The 18,279-nt window shown below is 40.4% G+C and overlaps 1 protein-coding gene across 2 annotated transcripts in view; it reads right to left on the bottom strand.

The window, feature by feature from the left end:
• The window catches only part of ASB5 (ankyrin repeat and SOCS box containing 5), a 106,909-nt gene that overhangs the window by 74,291 nt on the left and 14,339 nt on the right, over positions 1-18,279 (bottom strand). For both annotated transcript variants that reach the window (XM_031664159.1, XM_031664158.1), the window contains exons 3-4: positions 15,422-15,552; positions 14,723-14,834 (exon numbers count right to left, since the gene is read on the bottom strand). The gene's annotated coding sequence lies outside the window, so the exon portion shown is untranslated. The remainder of the gene's footprint in view (positions 1-14,722; positions 14,835-15,421; positions 15,553-18,279) is intronic.

The following is an 18,279-nucleotide window of genomic DNA, read 5'->3' as shown; positions in this document are numbered from 1 at the left end:
CAAAGTGCTGGGATTACAGACTTGAGCCACCACACCAGGCCACATGAAGACTTCCATTTTTTTTTTCCCTGAGAGGGAGTCTCGCTCTGTCGCCCAGGCTGGAGTGCAGTGGCCTCATCTTGGCTCACTGCAAGCTCCGCCTCCCGGGTTCACGCCATTCTCCTGTCTCAGCCTCCCAAGTAGCTGGGACTACAGGTGCCCGCCACCACGCCTGGCTGATTTTTTGTATTTTTAGTAGAGACGGGGTTTCACTGTGGTCTCCATCTCCTGACCTCGTGATAAGCCCGCCTTGGCCTCCCAAAGTGCTGGGATGACAGGCGTCAGCCACCGCGCCCGGCCTCACAGCTGGAATCTGCTTAACCCTAGGGAACTGGGGGTGGGGGGGCCTGCAGCAACCATCACCAGCTGTGGCTGCCTGCTGTCTAAGCCGTTTGAGCTCCTTGTGGGAGGAGCAGCAGCCAGCACTGGCACTTGCAACTACCTAACACGCTAAGCTCCCCGGGCTGAGGAATGGCAGCACCAATTTCTATAGCTCCAGGCTATAGAAATATAAATCATTCTGCTATAAAGACACATACACATGTATGTTTATTGCAGCACTATTCACAATAGCAAATACATAGAATCAACCCAAATGCCCATCAATGATAGACTAGATAAAGCAAATATGGTACATATACACCACGGAATACTATTCAGCCATAAAAGGGAATGAGATCATGTCCTTTGCAGAGACATGGATGAAGCTGGAAGTCATCATCCTCAGCAAACTAATACAGGAACAGAAAACCAAACACCGCATGTTCTCACTCATAAGTGGGAGTTGAACATTGAGAACACATGGATGCAGAGAGGGGAACAGTACCCACCAGGGCCTGTTGAGGGCTGGGGGGTGAGGGGAGGGAAGTTAGAGTATGGGTCAATAGGTGCAGCAAACCACCATGGCACACATATACCTATGTAACAAACCTGCACACTCTGCACATGTATCCCATTTTTTAAGAAGAAATAAAGGAAAAAAACAATAAAAATCTTCCTTGTCAAGAACTGTGAAGAATGTGAGACTTTATGCTATTTGTAATCTAGTTAAGTTAGGCTGCCATAATTTTGTGGCTGTTAACAAAACACATCAGCCTCCTAGATCAGCCACTTTATTTCAAGTCACAGGACTTTATTATTCATGGCACAGCAAATAGCAAGAGTATAGTGTTCGCATCAGTTCCTCTTGCCTACAGGGCAACAACAAAGGGATGAAACTAGTGTATGTGCTGCACATGCAGTAGTTTCATGTTGTGGCTCAGGCACTCCAAGCTTTAGGAACCCAGATCTTTTATAGTGGGCAGTAAGCTGACCTACACTTTACCCTGGAGGAAGATCACTATGCTTATTATGCTGAACAGTAAACAAGCCCACCCTCTGATCCAAAGACATTTACCTCCATCTTCCAAGCTATTTGCTATACAAGTATCCTTGAAAGGATAAACCTACATAAAAAAGGCAGCAAGCCACTCTTTTTGCAAAAAAAAAAAAAAAAAAAACCACAGGCATACGAGACCCATGGAGAACTGTCTGCCGATCTTATTCACACCTCATTTTTACACCATCTTGGCTCGTAATAAATTTTCCCGTTATGTCCACTGATCTATCAAATTTTGTGACTAATCTGATCAACAGAAGCTAAGACCAAATACATTCAATTTGTTTCCTACAGAACATAATGAAGACACTGTTAACAGGACTCCAAACAATAGGATGAGAGCAGCCTAGACTCTTGATTTCAACCATTCCTCCCAGAGTTCTGAACCCAATCAGCTGAACAGTTACTACAAACAAATTCTGACAAACCTACCTTCCAGTGCTGAGGAGGTTTCATCGATCACTTTAGCTAAAGTTCGGGGAAAATTTTGCATCACCCTGTCTAATTGGACGACTCCGTTGTAGAAACAGTTACCCTCAGATTATGCATAAATAATGAGTAAAAATTACCCTCAGAGTATGCATAAATTGCTCTGGGGGGCAATTTCAAGTAATCAAGAGTAGCTTCATTTTGGAGAGATCTTTGCAGTCATCTGAGGGATACAGGATCTATTGGTGGCATTTTTCTAAATCATTCTTTAGGTGCAATCCACTTGGTTTTCAGGAGGAAGGCAAGGTTATGCATGGCTTCCACACAAACTGTGCAACCCCATGGATTCTCATGGTGTCCTCAAAAAGTGTTGTTCGAACTGTTGGGCCACTCCAAGTGATAGGTACATTATATGGGGACGGAGGGACACAAGTTGACAGTGCCTCTAATATGGCTTCCCATTGGCTGGTAAATCTTAGGCTTCCCAGTTTAATTTTATAATTGACTGTAGTCCTTATTTTGGAAGGGACTGCCTGAGAGCAGTCAGTGCAACTTGTCCAGTTTATCCATACCATAGCTGGTGGCATTTGCCCACTCCATGGAAAAACTGCTTGATGGCTCAGGGTGGGGAGTGCAGGAGACATCTGGAGGCATTGACAAGGAGGCAGGAACTGAGCCATCTCCTGCTGTCTCCAACAGACTTTACAATATGGTTAAGGAGAATGGTGGTCAAATTGTGGTTAGAGCCCTTAGGCTGGAGGTGCCAGACCTATTAAACTGGAAGCTGCCTACTACAGTTTGAGAAGTCTGCAACAGGCCATTTTTCTTTTTCTTCTGCAACAGGCCTTTCCTTCATAAGGAAGGCACTCAGGGCAGATCGGAAGGGGAAAGATCATTAATGTCTCTCTCTTCCTACACTTCCCAGGGTCTAAGGTGTTCGCTCTTCATGTTTCCAGACTGCAACTATTCCAGTAGCTCAATCTTTACCTTTTTTCCAATTATCCTCTACATACACTCAGACTTTTCATCCAGAAGGGTCCGATGCAATTGACAGAAAGGGATTTTTATAAAACAGGGAGACTCATTATATCTTCAAGTTTAGCCTCTGTGGGCCATTGTAGTGGGACCTGATAAGCAGTGTTCGCAACGAGTCATCCTTACTCTTGTCATAGGCTGATTGTGTTGCTATAATAGAATACCTAGGTAATTTATAAAGAAAAGAGATTTATTAGGCTCATGTTCTGCAGACTGTACAAGAAGCTAGCATGAGCATCTGCTTCTGCTGAGGGTCTCAGGCTGCTTCCACTCATGGCAGAGAAGAGAGGAAGCAAGAAAGGGTGTGAGATGCCAGACTCTTTTTAACAGCCAGCTTTCCTGGGAACTATTAGTTGAGAACTCACTCACCCCTTTCCTCACACTCCCCGCAACCAGGAAGGCATTAATCCATTCATAAGGAAATCTGGCCTATGACCCAAATACCTCAGTTAAGCTCCACCTCCAACACTGGGGATCAGTTTCCACATGAGGTTTGGAAGGGACAAAAGTCCAAATTATAGGATTTCTCATGATCTACGAACATGCCATTCCCCCCCAAAATTAACCCATGTGGCTTAAGTTTAAATCTCCAGGAACCCTTTTTGACTAGGCTGTCAGCAGAAAAGTATACTTACCAGGTGGGCCTGGATTGCTATTAGGGAAAAAGAAAGGTATATTATGCCAGAAATGCTCAGGGCAGAATCCCCAGCTTTCAAAACACATCTATGTCACTCCTCACTCGTTCTGATCATTATCCAGAAGGCAGATGCGGATGTTCCTTTTCTGGGAATAGCCACATTCAGTGACCAATCTGCCTTACCACAGTGGATCAGAAGAAGAGGAGGGAGATAAAGTCAGAAGTCTTTATTTATTTATTTATTTATTTTTATTTTTAATTTTTAATTTTTTTATTTTATTATTTAATTTTTTTTGAGGGAGCTGTTCCAAAGGTCAACAATATCCAATGTGTGGAAGCAGGGAAGGTCTGTCAAGTACCTTGACTATCCATGCACTATTGAGTAGCTTTGATAAAAAGCACACCATTGTCAGACTGAAAATAATCCAGAAAGCTGAACACAGGGCACAGTTTAGGGCCACAGTGGTTAGTTGATTGGATTGTGCTATGGTTTGAATGTTTGTCCCTCCAAAAACTCATGTTGAAATTTAATTGCCAATGTAATGAGGTTGGGAGGTGAGTCCTTTCAAAGGTGATTAGGCCCCAAAGGCTCCCCGTCATTGGTGGGTTTAATGCCTTAATATGAAAGCTTTCAGGAATGGGCACCCTCTCTTGGTCCTTGAACCTTCTGCCACGTGAGAAATAGAATTTCTCCCCTCTGGAGAAGGCAGTGTTCAAGACACAATCTTGGAAACAGAAATGGAGTCTTCACCAGACACCAAACTTGCCAATGCCTTGGTCTTGAACTTCCCAGCCCCTAGAACTGTGAGATATAAATGTCTGTTCATTATAAATTACCCAGTCTGTGGTATTCTGTTGTAATAGCAAACATGGACAATGGAATAAGATAGATTGGAAAAGACATTTCACAAATAGAAAATGTTAATGGTGGTGAAGCACCACTGATAGCCCCAGGAGAGGGTCAAAGCTCTGACACAGTCTGCCAAGAGTGTGTAGGACCATGCCCCACACCATGCAGCCTTACTTACGGAAGACAAATTAGACATCTTCTGATAGGAGTCACACGTATGAGGCAGTGGTGGCCTCTGCATGACAGTCCCCAGTCTCTGATGGCAGCAGTCTAATGTTGCCATGTTCAGTGTGATAATGAATCTAGGAAAACTGAGTGGTGCAGACTCAGTCAGCAGCTTGAGTTGGTTTCATCTTATTGGTCTCATCAGGATGGGCCCTTACAGGCATCCACATGAATGACCCAGATAGTTCATTTAGTAATTGTGCTTTGTTTCCAAAGTTTGTGGCCCCTAAGATGAGTGTCTTTAATTTGCCAGTATGCAGTTTTCCAAGTGGCAGACCGAACAGCTAGGTTATTGGCAACAGCTCAAGAATCAGTAAAAATAGCTTCATCCAGGGGAGGGCCATCCTGGCCAGAGCTATGAGAATCTAACTGAATTATACCCACCAAATGGAGCAACCACGTTCATTTTCTTTTCTGTACCATTGGCACTGAGACTGAACAGTCCAAGCAGCCCAATGGACACCATCTGGTTTGGGCTTAGCCAAACTGTCAGTGAACCAGGCCCAGGCACTTAGTTGATTACGAAAATAAACTATAGCTACACAAATATGACTTTTACAAACATCATGTTGAGAAAATGGCTTCCCCATACCAAAAAAAGAATATTATAGAATTTCATTTACAAAGTTCATATAAAGGTGAAAGTGAACTATTGTGTTTAGGGTTACATATTTTGGTGCTGAAAACCATTCTAGTGTTTACCGGGTTAGTGGTTATCTTTGGAGATCAGGAGGTATGACAGGGAGGGGCCCATGTCCTATTTCTTAAACTTGAATGATCACTTTATAATAATTTGCTAAGATACTTGTTTTGTGCATATTTCAACATATTGTTAACTTTCAAAATTTCTTAAAGGGGATGAATCCCTTAGCATGTTAACATATAAAGGAGTTAAGAGTGCAAAATGAAATTCACTTGATCTTGTGAGTTACCAGAGTCAAATACATCTTAAGCTAAATTAAGATCCAAATATGATTTTCCTAATTTCTTATTCTGCTCAGGTTCAGTCTAAGGGATTCTCAGGAAATGGAAAGAGTTGGAATTCTTGCAGCCTTCCCAGCCTTGTCCTCATTTGCATGATTGTAATACCATTAGGGCATCAAAAGCTGCATTCGCTCAATGCCAGGTCTCTTGTGTTCCTCATTTATCAAAGTGTCCAAATAGATACAGAACATATAAGATTATCAGCAGCCCTGGCCCCATACCCAACAAATGCAGAAAACAAGCCAATCCTCTGCTGATGGCAATTATCCCAGGAAAAATTACATTCCTACTACCCAGTATTAGTATTGCCAAAAGCCAAGGCAGAAACTCAATAGTATCAAGTGTAGGAGTGTGGATACACAAAAAACAAAATCTGGGTTTTATCTTCACCAGATTGTCTGTCAAAAGATGCCAAATTGTACAGCATCTACAGTTGTGAACTTAAAGAGAAGAAATTTCTCAGCAAGAGCTTAATTTGAGTACTATAAATCTACCATATCTGGAAAAGAAAGCCCACCTATACATACTCTTTCCTCTTTCAGAGAGTAATGTTTGTGACTAAAGTCTTTTTGCAGAGATTTGAATGCAATGAAGACAGTTCCAGTCACCAGTCTTTTTTAAAGTTCCTTCCTTCCTTCCTCCCTCCCTTCCTTCCTTCTTTTCTTTTCTCTTTTCTCTTTCTCTCCTTTCTTTCTCTTTTTTCTCTCTTTTCTTTCTCCTTCCTTCTCTCTCTCTCCTTCCTTCCTTCCTTCTTTTTCTTTCTAGATAAGGTCTTGCTGTGTCACCCAGGCTGCAGTGGCAGTGGCCTGAACACAGCTCACTGCAGTCTTGACCTCCTGGGTGCCAGCAATCCTCTCAATTCAGTCTCCTGAGTAGCTAGGACTACAGGCATGCACCACCATGCCTGGCTAATCTTTGCATTTTTTGTAAAGACAAGGACTCCCTATGTTGGCCAGGCTGGTCTTGGACTCCTGGGCTCAAGTGATCCTCCGTATGTTGGGATTACAGGCATGAGCCCCATGCCCACTTAAATATTTTACTTCCCAATCAGTAAAACATCATAATTTCTATTTCCCTTTTGAGCCTCATATATCTGATACTAAAGCTTTATGTATGAGTTCTAGAAGGTAATATGGCCTCCTGAGTATCTAGTAACCAATCATTTTTAGTCTTGCGCCTCAGAAGTTCCTGCCACTGTCTTTTCTTATGGAACTGCTTAGGTCTAACAAACTAGTGTTGAGAGAAAGTGTTCACCAAGTTCTCCGCCTTCGGTTCACCTAGAAAATCACCCTCAACAAACTCCTGAACTGAAGCTGCACTGGGGAATTTTAACGCCTGTTCCCTGAGAGCCCTGGAGAGGCCTGTGTAAATTTCTCCAGCTACTGTCTTTTCACCACTTTGAATTCTACAATCATCTCAAAGATGTTCCTTCAATCTGGGTGGTGCAAGTTCAACCAGCAGCTTGGTTCATTCCCTCTATGTCACTTCACAGTTTATCTATTGATTCTTCCAGTATTTTTATATTTGATCCCACAGATCAGCCACATGAATTCAAGGTTATTGTTCCACAGTGCATCTTGCACTTCAGTGTAGAATTTGGGGCATCGCAATTTTAAGTGTGGAATCTCATTAGCGTTTGGTAGGAACAAAGCTGTCAGCTATCCTGTCCTGTAAAAGCAGCAGATACATTCTGTGTCCTAACATCTAAAAGGTCTGTATACAGAAAGACCTTCCCCTATAATGAATCCTAGTTCCCTCTCGTGTCACACTAGCACCTATTGAGGCCCTTCGATCTGGAAATGTTTGCCAAGTGTACCCTAAGGGGATGCTGTAGCAACCTGTGCCCTGAGCAACCTTGCTGACATCCTTACGGCTCTGCTTCAGAGAGATGCTGTACACGTGTTGTTCGCTTAGAGCTTCTCACGCTTGTAATTTAACCTTCATTAGCAGCGGCCACTCACCCGTGGACAGAGCAGAGTGGCCATAAGGTGCATGCACCCATCAGACCAACATCCACATGAACTACTTTACTAAGGTCAGAGCAGTTAAAAGCCGACTGCACCATGGTAAATGACTGACCAGACTAATAAAAGCCTCCACAGGCCATCAAGCAGGGATGCAGTTATGACTTTTGTGGGCCCTGTGCACTTTTGCCTTTCAAAGCTCCTTTCATGAAAAATTCTAAGAAGCTATAAAAAATATTAAAAGTTACATCTCACAACTGCATTGGTATAAAGAACACACCCAAGCTGGATTATATGTATTTCTTTTCTTCAGAGTTTAAAGACATGGAAACATTTTTGTGGGCCCTGAAATTGTCATGGGCCTTAGGCACTACGCCTACTGTGACTACAGATGAAGTCAGCCACAGCGCCGGGTCAACATGCCCTGCTCACATGAAAGTCTGAGCCTGAAGCCCAGGCTTTAATCACTCCACATGGAGTTTTGTTCTTTCTAACCTATTTCTCAGTGATCCTGGCCAACATAACAAAATAATGATGTTCTGAGGGGACGGAATAAATAACACCTCAACACTCCCACAGAAAGAAGGCAAAGAAGAAGATGAGAATCAAAATATTACCTTTATTACTAATAGATGCTAGGGTGAAGAATACCATCCATTTGACTCCCACATTTGTTATACAATTGGGAAGGCCAGACATGGTGGCTTATGCCTGAAATTCCAGCACTTTGGGAGGTCAAGGTGGGCAGATCACCTGAAGTCAGGAGTTCAAGACCAGCCTGGCCAACATGGTGAAACCTTGTCTACTAAAAATACAAAAAATTAGCCTGGTGTGGTGGCAAGCACCTGTAATTCTAGCTACTCGGGAGGCTGAGGCAAGAGCATTACTTGAACCCAGGAGGTAGACGTAGCAGTGAGCCGAGATCAAGCCACTTCACTCCAGCCTGGGCAACAAGAGTGAAATTCCGTCTCAAACAAAGAAAAAAGGAATTGGGACATGTATCCCCCAGTCGCAGGTAATGCTGGACTGAAGCAGATTGCTCCAGAAGGCATGGAAATGCTTGTTCCTGCAGAAACAGCAGAGAATGTCCCTTCCTGATAAGAAGCTAGCTCCTACAAGGGACAATATGAAATGGAGAAGCTGAGGTGAGCATATCCATATTTTTCTCCAATGACTTGTCAATCAGATTAATCACTGTGTGACAGATGCATATAACTTAAGCATACCCTGAGAATGACCCTATGGTCTGAGGTAGGGAGTCTCGTGCCTTATCTATGAGGAACATTTGAATCCCTAACCCATTCCATGGAGTGCAGGCTGTACAGGAGATGGGAACCTTCTGTTCTGTGTTGAATAAAGGTTGCTAGGAGGAGACTGCTAAAGAGAGGGTGATGGGTGAAAATGCTATATAAATCGCATGCTTTTTACAAGTGGCTGCACTTCTCCTGTCCAGCCTGCCCCCACTGGACCACCCTGTGTGTAAATACCTTCAATAAACCCTACCTCTCATTCACTGACTCTGGGTTTCTTTTTCAGTCTGTCAAACTTAGTGCTATCCCTATTGAAGTCAATGGAGATCTGGCACAAAAGTCACTTGATGCTGGGGTCAGGAAAGAGAGGAAGTCAATAAAGTAGTGGAGAGAGACACCAGTTGAGTCTCTATGCCTAGGAAAAGCATCAGCTCAGAAGATGCATTCCTCTGAAAACAGGCTATGGTAAATGGTAAGAACATTTAGGGGCACTCAAATGATGGGCAGAATAGGACAGGAATTATGTTCAACATCATTTTGACATTTTAAGTGTCTTCTACAAAAGGAAGAATGAAGGAATGAAACTAAAGTTTTATGTCTTAAACTCGATAAATCAATAATATTTATTGAAATGGCTATGCCTAAATCTTATAAAAGAAAGGTGGTTAAAAACTTTGCAGTATTTTTTTTCAATACATGTACTAGAAGAATAGGCATTAATTCCTGGTAGAGTTTAGTAAACTATTACAGTACACATAAGAAGAAAATAATGCCTTGCACTTGACTTTCTGTTGATTAGCAGCACTAAAAATAAACAAAGTAGATAAAATTCTCTAATGAAATTATCCTCTACTGTTACAGAACAATTCTGGTCTAATTCCATTCTCAAGTCTCTTTGACGTTCACTATTGAGTCAAAAAATATGCATTAAGGACCTTCCATGCTTAACTGAGAATACAATGATAAGCAACACAGTTTTTATCTTCATGGGATTTACATTCCTGCATCTTAAAACAAAAGGAATTCAAAAGGCTCATATACTGAAAGGAAATTATATTCAAGTTTTTAACCCACACTTCTCCCAATGATAAGCAAAAAACCCAAATATTTGTTAAAAAAAAATAAAATAAAATGAGAAGACAAAGAGTAGCCTTTGAATTCCGGGAACTACAATGACCAGTAAAAATGACCTATATTGGTTAGTTATGAATCATACACATTATTGCTAACTCATTTGTCTCTTTTACATGCTATGTGTAGATACAGAAGGAATTGCCATAATATCAGGTCTTAGTCAGCAAGAGGCAGCTTTGTTCAATGGTAGTTTAATTGGAATACATATCGCACAACATTTGGAAACTTTCTTATTTTAAGGTCTTGAGGCTTTTTGCTTGCTCAGTTTTATCTCATGATAATCTACTTTATCAATTAACTTCCAGCTTGGCTAAGACACATTTAGTCTTAATGGAGTGTTGATTTGTGTCATCAATAACCTTCTGGCGAAGTTTGCTGATGAAATTTATGTTATGGGCCTTGGATAATTGTGTGAGGTGACCTTCTAAGGTAATTATCATTTAAATTTACTTCAACCAGATACGCTTTCCAACAACCACACACTTAGTCTTTCTGTGTAATCCATTTTTTTCTTGTTTTTCCAATCTTGTCCCTGAGCAACACATTGGTACCTGTTTGAGTTACCTATTATTATCATATTAATGGTAACAATGTTGTGCTTTTCCAGTAAGACAGTTGCTGTAACAATTATTGTCCTTTTAATAACTACATTAAGCTTGCTTTGATACATTATTCATGTTAGTTATGTATTAGTATTAAGTATGTAATTGCCACAGTATGACCAATACTTAATCAACTTGATCTATCTGAACTGGATGATCATGAAGCTTCTATAATGCAAAAGCATGGTGAAGATTTTTATTGCTTCATTCATTATAGACTTATCAAGCACCTACTCTGTGCCAGCACTATATTAGACATCAGAAGGACAAGTGTCAGTAAAACAGGTATCCCTTTCTTCATGGACCTTATATCCTTGTGAAGAAGTCATATAATAATGATTTGAAAGATAAACAACGACTGATGATTGACATGTAGGAAGTAAATGCAGTGTTGTAATAAATAAATAACAGTGCTGACCCACGATTAAGGAAGCAAGGACATATTTTTGGAGGAAGCAATATTTAAGCAGAGACCTGAAGACTCAGAGACAGAGTGCCAGTCAAATGAAGAGCTGGGGAAGAGCATTCCAGGCACAGGACAGTGCAAAGATCCTGTGACAGTAAACGATTTGAGTTTCCTAGGAACTGACATACAGACGGTCAGTATGCCTGAAGCGTGAGTGAGGGAAGGTGCTTGAGACGTGGGCAGGGCCCACTGTTTTGGGCCACACGTGATCGTGTGATGTACCAACCAGATTTCCCCACAGAACTATAGCATTTATTCTCCCAGCTGCTAGTGGTGCTGCCTGCTGACTTCCTTCAGCTGTCCTGTTTGCTTTTCATGGCCCTAATCAACCTCTCAGAGATTTCTTGAGGAATCCAAACTACAATACCACAGTAAGTACATGGGATTTTACACTAAGTTAAATGTGAGGCTATGGAAAGTCTTTAATAAAAGCAAGGGAGGATCACTTTGCCAGGTATGTGTAGAATTAGAGCAGAAGAGAATCAGATGGCTGGTTAGGAAGCTATTGCAGTTATCCCCGAGAGATGATGATGGCTGGAACTAGGGTAATGGGAGTAGAAACTGAGAAAAGTGGATAAATACAAGATACATTTAGGGGTAGAATTGGTGATTGGCTAGTGAGAGAAAGGAAGTACCAAAGAATAACACCAAAGAGATAGTGCAACAAAATTTTGCATATGCAGTAGCAGAAAAGGTAGGGCACCTGAATTCAATACTGCTTTCTGAAGCTTGAATAAGTACTGAGAAAAGACCCATGCTTAACATTCTACGAAATAATATTTTGGGTTCATTTTAGAAACTATCTCCAAAGAAATGTGTAATCAGTATGAATTGAAAACCATGGCCACAAATGATTATGTTATATATTGTAGTTTTTTATAGTCGATGGTGTTTGAAAACAAATAATTGCGAATTCGTCACTATCTGGCACTTTGTAGCTAAGCTGAGCTTAAATATTGTAAACTGAATTAACGAATGTAAGAGAACATGGTTCACAGTTCTTATGATGCACTAGCATGGTCTCAGAAGTCAATAGTGGCTTGATATTCCAGAAAACAGACTTGTACTGTTAAGTCTAAGCCCACGAAATCATTTTTAAATAGGTATTACACAAAGTCAGTATTTGTGAATGACTGTGGAATAAAAGAGAGTAGAAATTAAATGGCAGAAAAATTAGGAGTTATTTTTAGAGTAGGTTTGCACTAACCTAAGATTTTAAATAAATAAATAAATAAAAAATAAAATAAAGCTCTGGCTTAACAATTATTTTTCAGTCAGATTCCTATCTATCATATTGTGTATACTTTGCCACTGAATGTTATTGGTTATAGAGATTAGAATCCAAGTCTGTTAGTTTAAGCAGAAAAGGATTTATTAAGAAATATTAGGAAGTTGTCCAATCACTGAAAGCACAGGTGCAGCAAACCTAGATTGACCTAGGAACACCTCCCAAGACCACATAATAGAAATGACTCGTTGCGGGAGAGGCTAACTCATCTGACTTTAAACTTAACGCTGCCTCTACCATAATCTAGAACGAACTACTGCCACCAATGACCACCCAAACTACACTGCTTCTGCTGTGATTCCGGAAGCACTTCACTTACCCTTAAACTCAGAAACACCCACGCTTGCAAATATGGATGTCACCACACTATTTTGCCAAGCAATTGATCAAATCAAAGGCTTATTAAGCTGTATCTGATTGGTGAACTCTAAGTCACATGTCTGTACTCTAACAGTAAGTTTGCTGGGAGATGTAGTTTTTTCAATTCTGCGTTGGGGAGGCACAATGCACAATGTGGGAAACTATCACCACATGGAGAAATCATTGAGAAACGTCTTTCATAAGTAATAGACATGAATGACAGAGGTCAGTCATAATTAATATTCCAAATTTATTTTTTTAAACAGAGTCTCACTCTGCTATCTCGGCTCACTGCAACCTCTGACTCCCTGGTTCAAGCAATTCTCCTGTCTCAGCCTCCCAAGTAGCTGGGATTATAGGCACAAACAACCACGCCTGGACAATTTTTGTATTTTTAAAAGAGACTGGGTTTCACCATGTTGGCCAGGATGGTCTCAATCCCCTGACCTTACGATCTGCCCGCCTCGGCCTCTCAAAGTGCTGGGATTACAGGCGTAAGTCACCACACCTGGTCCATTCCAACATCTTCACTCATGGTTAAGTTCTATTAATATCATTAATATACCCCGTTTTCCACTGGATAATATATACTGACCTCTGAAATAATTTTTAGAAAAATGTAGGAACCAAAGAATTGTATATGCTTGATTTATAATGTTCCTTATGAATAATGAATATTGAAATCTGCATTTATATCTTCAGTAATGAATCAACTACCCCATTTTTAGCAAAGTCAGATATTAAAAAGATTTTCAACAAAACTATAACTGATTATTTGAGCTCTCAACAGATAGGGCAGCTGCTTAACAGACTTATTTATAGCATGTTAGATCTAAAACTGACTGATAGTACTTTAATAATTCCACAAGGTCCCCAAATAACTCACTCAAAGATAAATCAGAGACAATGAGGAATCTTTTCATTGGATGTGCCTGGGCACCATCCATGGTCAGCAAGCTCAGTGTGCTGGAGTTCAGGGTTGTCTATTTCTTTTGCTTCTACAGTTAATTTCTTAGCATGTGAATTTTCAGAACTAGGTGGACCGGCATCAGTCCTTTTGGCATCTTCCAAAGCAAGTTTTTGAATAGAGTATCGACTAGAGTTTCTAGTACAAGGCTCTATTTGAATCCTTCCAATAGTCATAGAGATTTTGCCTGCTTTTGTTCAACTTTCTTTTAACAGCTTCTCTTCCTTGTTACCAAGAATCTTTGTGTTAGGCAGCAATAAAAGATGGTGAACAAGTTTTCATCAAAGCAATCTTTTATAGAGACAAAATCCCTCTAGCTTAACGACCCTAAATCAGATCTAAAGAAAAAATTCAATGGAAACGTCGTACCAGTGTTTTATGGCCTACACAACAGACTCCTACTCTTTCACACGGTTGGCTTAATGGAAAAATGGTTAGTTTTTGTTTTGCCCAGTCTAATACTATTGCACTTAGGAATAATAATTCTATTAGCATATATATGTATTTGTTTCCAAATCACTTAAAAATACATTATCTTATTTAATTCTCGTAACACAGTGAGTGAACAAAAGCATTGCGTGGGCTGAATGTAGACTACAAATAAAAATGGCCATTCAGATTCTTATACTACATTATCTAAAAAGTTACCTTTAATCATTTGCAATCATTAAATATTTTACTTTTACTTAGGCAATAATGACAGTCCCTAACAGATAATTCTTCCTTGCAGGTCTCTACTAAATAGCTCTACTTAAAATAGCAGGGCTGAGTCAACATCTCAGAATGCATTAGGAGTGTAGGCAGCAAAATGACTCACAAAATGGTAAACATACGAAGAAGCCAAACCTTCACTTTAAAAGATCAATAATAGTATACAACAAATGATAAAGTAAGCATCTATGTCTACTACCTCTTACCTGGGAGTATTTCCCTGGATTCTAAATAAGGATTCCACACAGATATTCTATAAGTTTATATTGAAGAATGTATATGCTTTGACTGTGCCTACTCTTTTTCATTGTGCCACAAAGCTGTTGAGCTTTATATAGAACTTCAGTTTAGTGCATTTATTTGTCAAGCTATAGGTGTAAAAACCAGCTCTTCTAGCATTTACCTCATTCGTTCAGCTTCCTCTTCTGACCCTTTCCTTCTGAGATTTTTCTTCAACATCCTACCTCTTTTTCTTTCTTCATATGCTTGGTATAAAAATGTAAATAGTTTTTCAGCTAGAAGGAACAAGAAAAGAGGTCCCCTAGGTTTCATCTTTATAAATTACTGGTAAGTTTATTAACTCTAAGAGCTAGCTCCTAACAATAGCTCTCATCTGCATAGTAAAGGGCCTCCATACATCCCATTTCTTAAATCCTTCTAGACATCCCAAAATAATTTAAAGACTGTCAGTAATTCTCTCTGAAAGCTCTCTTAGCCCATATACTATAGAACCAGTCTGGACACTCTAGTTAATGGTACACCCATCCTGTGGCTTAGATCTCCCATAGAGTGGCATGGATGCCCTCTTGCTCTGGTACGTTTTGGTCATCTTCTATGTCTGCACCTGTCCCCTATGGCCCTGGCCACATCTGCCTCTAGATCTAGTCATCTGTATTCACTACTATCACCATTAAGTAGGAAAACACTTTTTCTTTCAGTGCCATTCTCGGCAAGGCAGAGTAGGGGTGATGTTGGGTTCTTAATATTTATTTTGGTTAATTCATCTTGAATGTGCACATGAGTATTCTAAATCCAAGACAGCCCTGTTGTTAATTAGTTTACAGTAAATAATAAATTATTGGACCATTTCCCCAAAACTTACCTTGGAACAAAGGGATGAAAGCAGCTGGAAACATCTCCTTTATGAGGCCAGACATTCCCCAGGTAAGAAAAAGAGAACTACAGATTTTCTTCTTTTACATACTTAAGAGAGATGACCTGCCTACTCATATCCTAAGAGGAGAGAGAAGAACAAAACCAAAATATTTGTTCCTTAGAAATAGGATGGAGGCTGGGCATGGTGGCTCAGGCCCATAATCCCAGCACTTTGGGTGGCCAAGGTGGGAGGATCACTGGAGCCCAGGAGTTTCAAGACCAGTCTGGGTAATATAGTGAGGCCTCATATTTACAAAAAATTAAAAAAATAAGCCATGTGTGGTGCCACATGCCTGTCGTCCTAGATATTTGGGAGGCTGAGATGAGAGGATCGCTTGAGCCCAGGAGGCAGAGGCTGCAGTAAGCCAAGATTGCACCACTGCATTCCTGCTTGGGTGACAGAGGGAGAACTTGAAAAAGAGAAAGAGAGAGAGAGAGAGAGAAGAGAGGAAGGAAGGAAGGAAGGATGGGAGGGAGGGAGGGAAGGAGGGAGGGAGGGAAGAAAACATGAAAGAAAAATGGGAAAAAAGATGGAAAGAAAGAAAGAAAGAGAAAGAGAAAGAAAAAGAAAGGAAGGAAGGAAGGAAAGAAGGAAGAAAGGAAGAAAAGAAAGAGGAAAGAAAGAGAGAGAAAGAAAGAAAGAAAGAAAGAAAGAAAGAAAGAAAGAAAGAAAGAAAGAAAGAAAGAGGAAAGAAAAAAAAAAAAAAAAAAAAAAAAAAGAAAGGAATGGAAGGAAAGAAGGAAGAAAGGAAGAAGAAAGAAAGAGAGAAAGAAAGAAAAGAAAGAAAGAAAGAAAGAAAGAAAGAAAAAGGAAGAAAGAAAGAAGGAAAGAAAGAAAGAAAGAAAGAAAGAAAGAATGAAGGAAGGAGAAAAGGAAAAGGAAAAGAAATGGAATGGAAAGAGGTTGGTTCAATTTAATCTTGGAATATTTTCTAGATAAACCCAGATCCTGGCTTTTATAATCTAAAGTCATCTCCTAAATTCGAGATTCATCTTTTTTGCTATGTAAATACCTAGAAGATAGTGCTCCAGTCCTCCTGATACTTTGGGACTTTACTTAGGGACCTAGTCTAGCTGTAACCATTTGGCTTTCAGGAAGACAGGAAAAGTGTTCACTTTTCAAATCAGAAATAGAGCTACTTCTAGTATATGAAGAGTAAAATGCTTCAGGGGAAGTCAAAGCAAACACTCCCAATCTGCGTATCAGACTCATCTCCTTGCCTTAGGAAACTAGGGCTTCTTATAGGAATACTGGGAAAACCAGGAAAGTGTTATTTCCACTGGAGAGTCTGTGTTCTTTTCTCAGAACGGAAATACTTGAATTGCTAGTGTGAAAGGAAAATCTTGGAACCCTAAAATTGCTAAGCTAAAGGGAAAATTCAAGCTGGGAACTGCTCAGGGCAAACCTGCCTCCCATTCTATTCAGTCATCCCTCTGCTCACTGAGACAGATGCAGATCTGGTTGCCTCCTTTGGAAAGGCTTATCAGAAAATCAAAGAATGCTCTCATTTGTCTCTCACCTACTTGTGACCTGCAAGTCCCCTCCCTGCTTCCAGTTGTCTCCTCCTTTCTGGACTGAACCAATGTACATCTTATATATATTGGTTGATGTCTCATGCCTCCCTAAAATGTATAAAACTAAGCTGTGCCCCAACCACATTGGGCACATGTTCTCAGGACCTCCTGAGGCTGTCTCACGGGTGTGCATCCTCAACCTTGGCAAAACAAACTTTTTAAAGTAACTGAGACCATCTCAGATATTTGGGATTCACACTAGTAAAGATGTTTTGGTGGTGGTGGTTTGTTTTGTTTCTGGTTTTGTTTGTTTGTTTTTGAGACGGTGTCTCACTTGGTTGCCCAGGCTGGAGTGCAGTAGTGCAATCCTGGCTGACTGCAACCTTTGCCTCCCAGGTTCATGTAATTCTCCTGCCTCAGCCTTCCAAGTAGTTGGGATTACAGGCATGCACCACCACACCCGGTGAACTTTTGTGGTTTTTTTTTTCAGTAGAGATGGGGTTTCCATGCTGGCCAGGCTGGTCTAGAACTCCTAACCTCAGGTGATTCGCCCATCTTGGCCTCCCAAAGTGCAGAGATTAGAGGCGTGAGTCACCGTGCCCCACCTGTCTCTGTCATTTTTTAAAAGGCTTTCCATATCCATAGCTTTCTCCTGTCTCAGGCCAGGGTGGGAGGTGGTGGTAGTGTCTGTGCTCAGTACTTCTTCACTTAAAGTGACATTTTCTGCCCTGTCAGGATCCTTGTTCTCTCTGGCTATAACTTTCATCAACATCTTCTGTGTGCTCCTTCTTACTGTCTATAAACCACAATTATGGGCAAGATTCAAGTTCTTTTCTGTGAAATTCTTAAGTTTCAAGAAAATCAGGAGTTGTGATTAAACATGATGGAGTGCCACCTAGTTCTGCATGTTAGTGTCCACGAGCTGTTGCTCATGTTGTTACGATTTACAACCTAGAGACGCTGTATAAGATGAACCTAGTTTATGATAAAATAGCAACACTGAATAGATCATAACTGTGTTGGCTGTGGTGAAGGCACTAAAAATTAAGTTATTTTTCTTTTCTGAATTAACAGATAATGACAATAATCACACATTATTTATTAGATTATTCTTTCAAATACACTTAGTATTCCTTGCGTCAAAGATACTGTTTTCTTCCGAGTCATTTTGTATAAAGTAATATCCCCCTACACTCTGGCATAATAAAGCAACCAACTCATATTGCAAGTTTTTTTTTTTTTTCTCGTAGACAGTTAAGATATATGCAATTTTGCTATTTTATTATAAAT

Source organism: Papio anubis, chromosome 3, assembly GCF_008728515.1.
Source record: "Papio anubis isolate 15944 chromosome 3, Panubis1.0, whole genome shotgun sequence".
NCBI lineage: Eukaryota > Metazoa > Chordata > Mammalia > Primates > Cercopithecidae > Papio > Papio anubis.
Note: the sequence above shows the minus strand (reverse complement) of the source record. Positions and strands in the feature narration are given on the sequence as shown.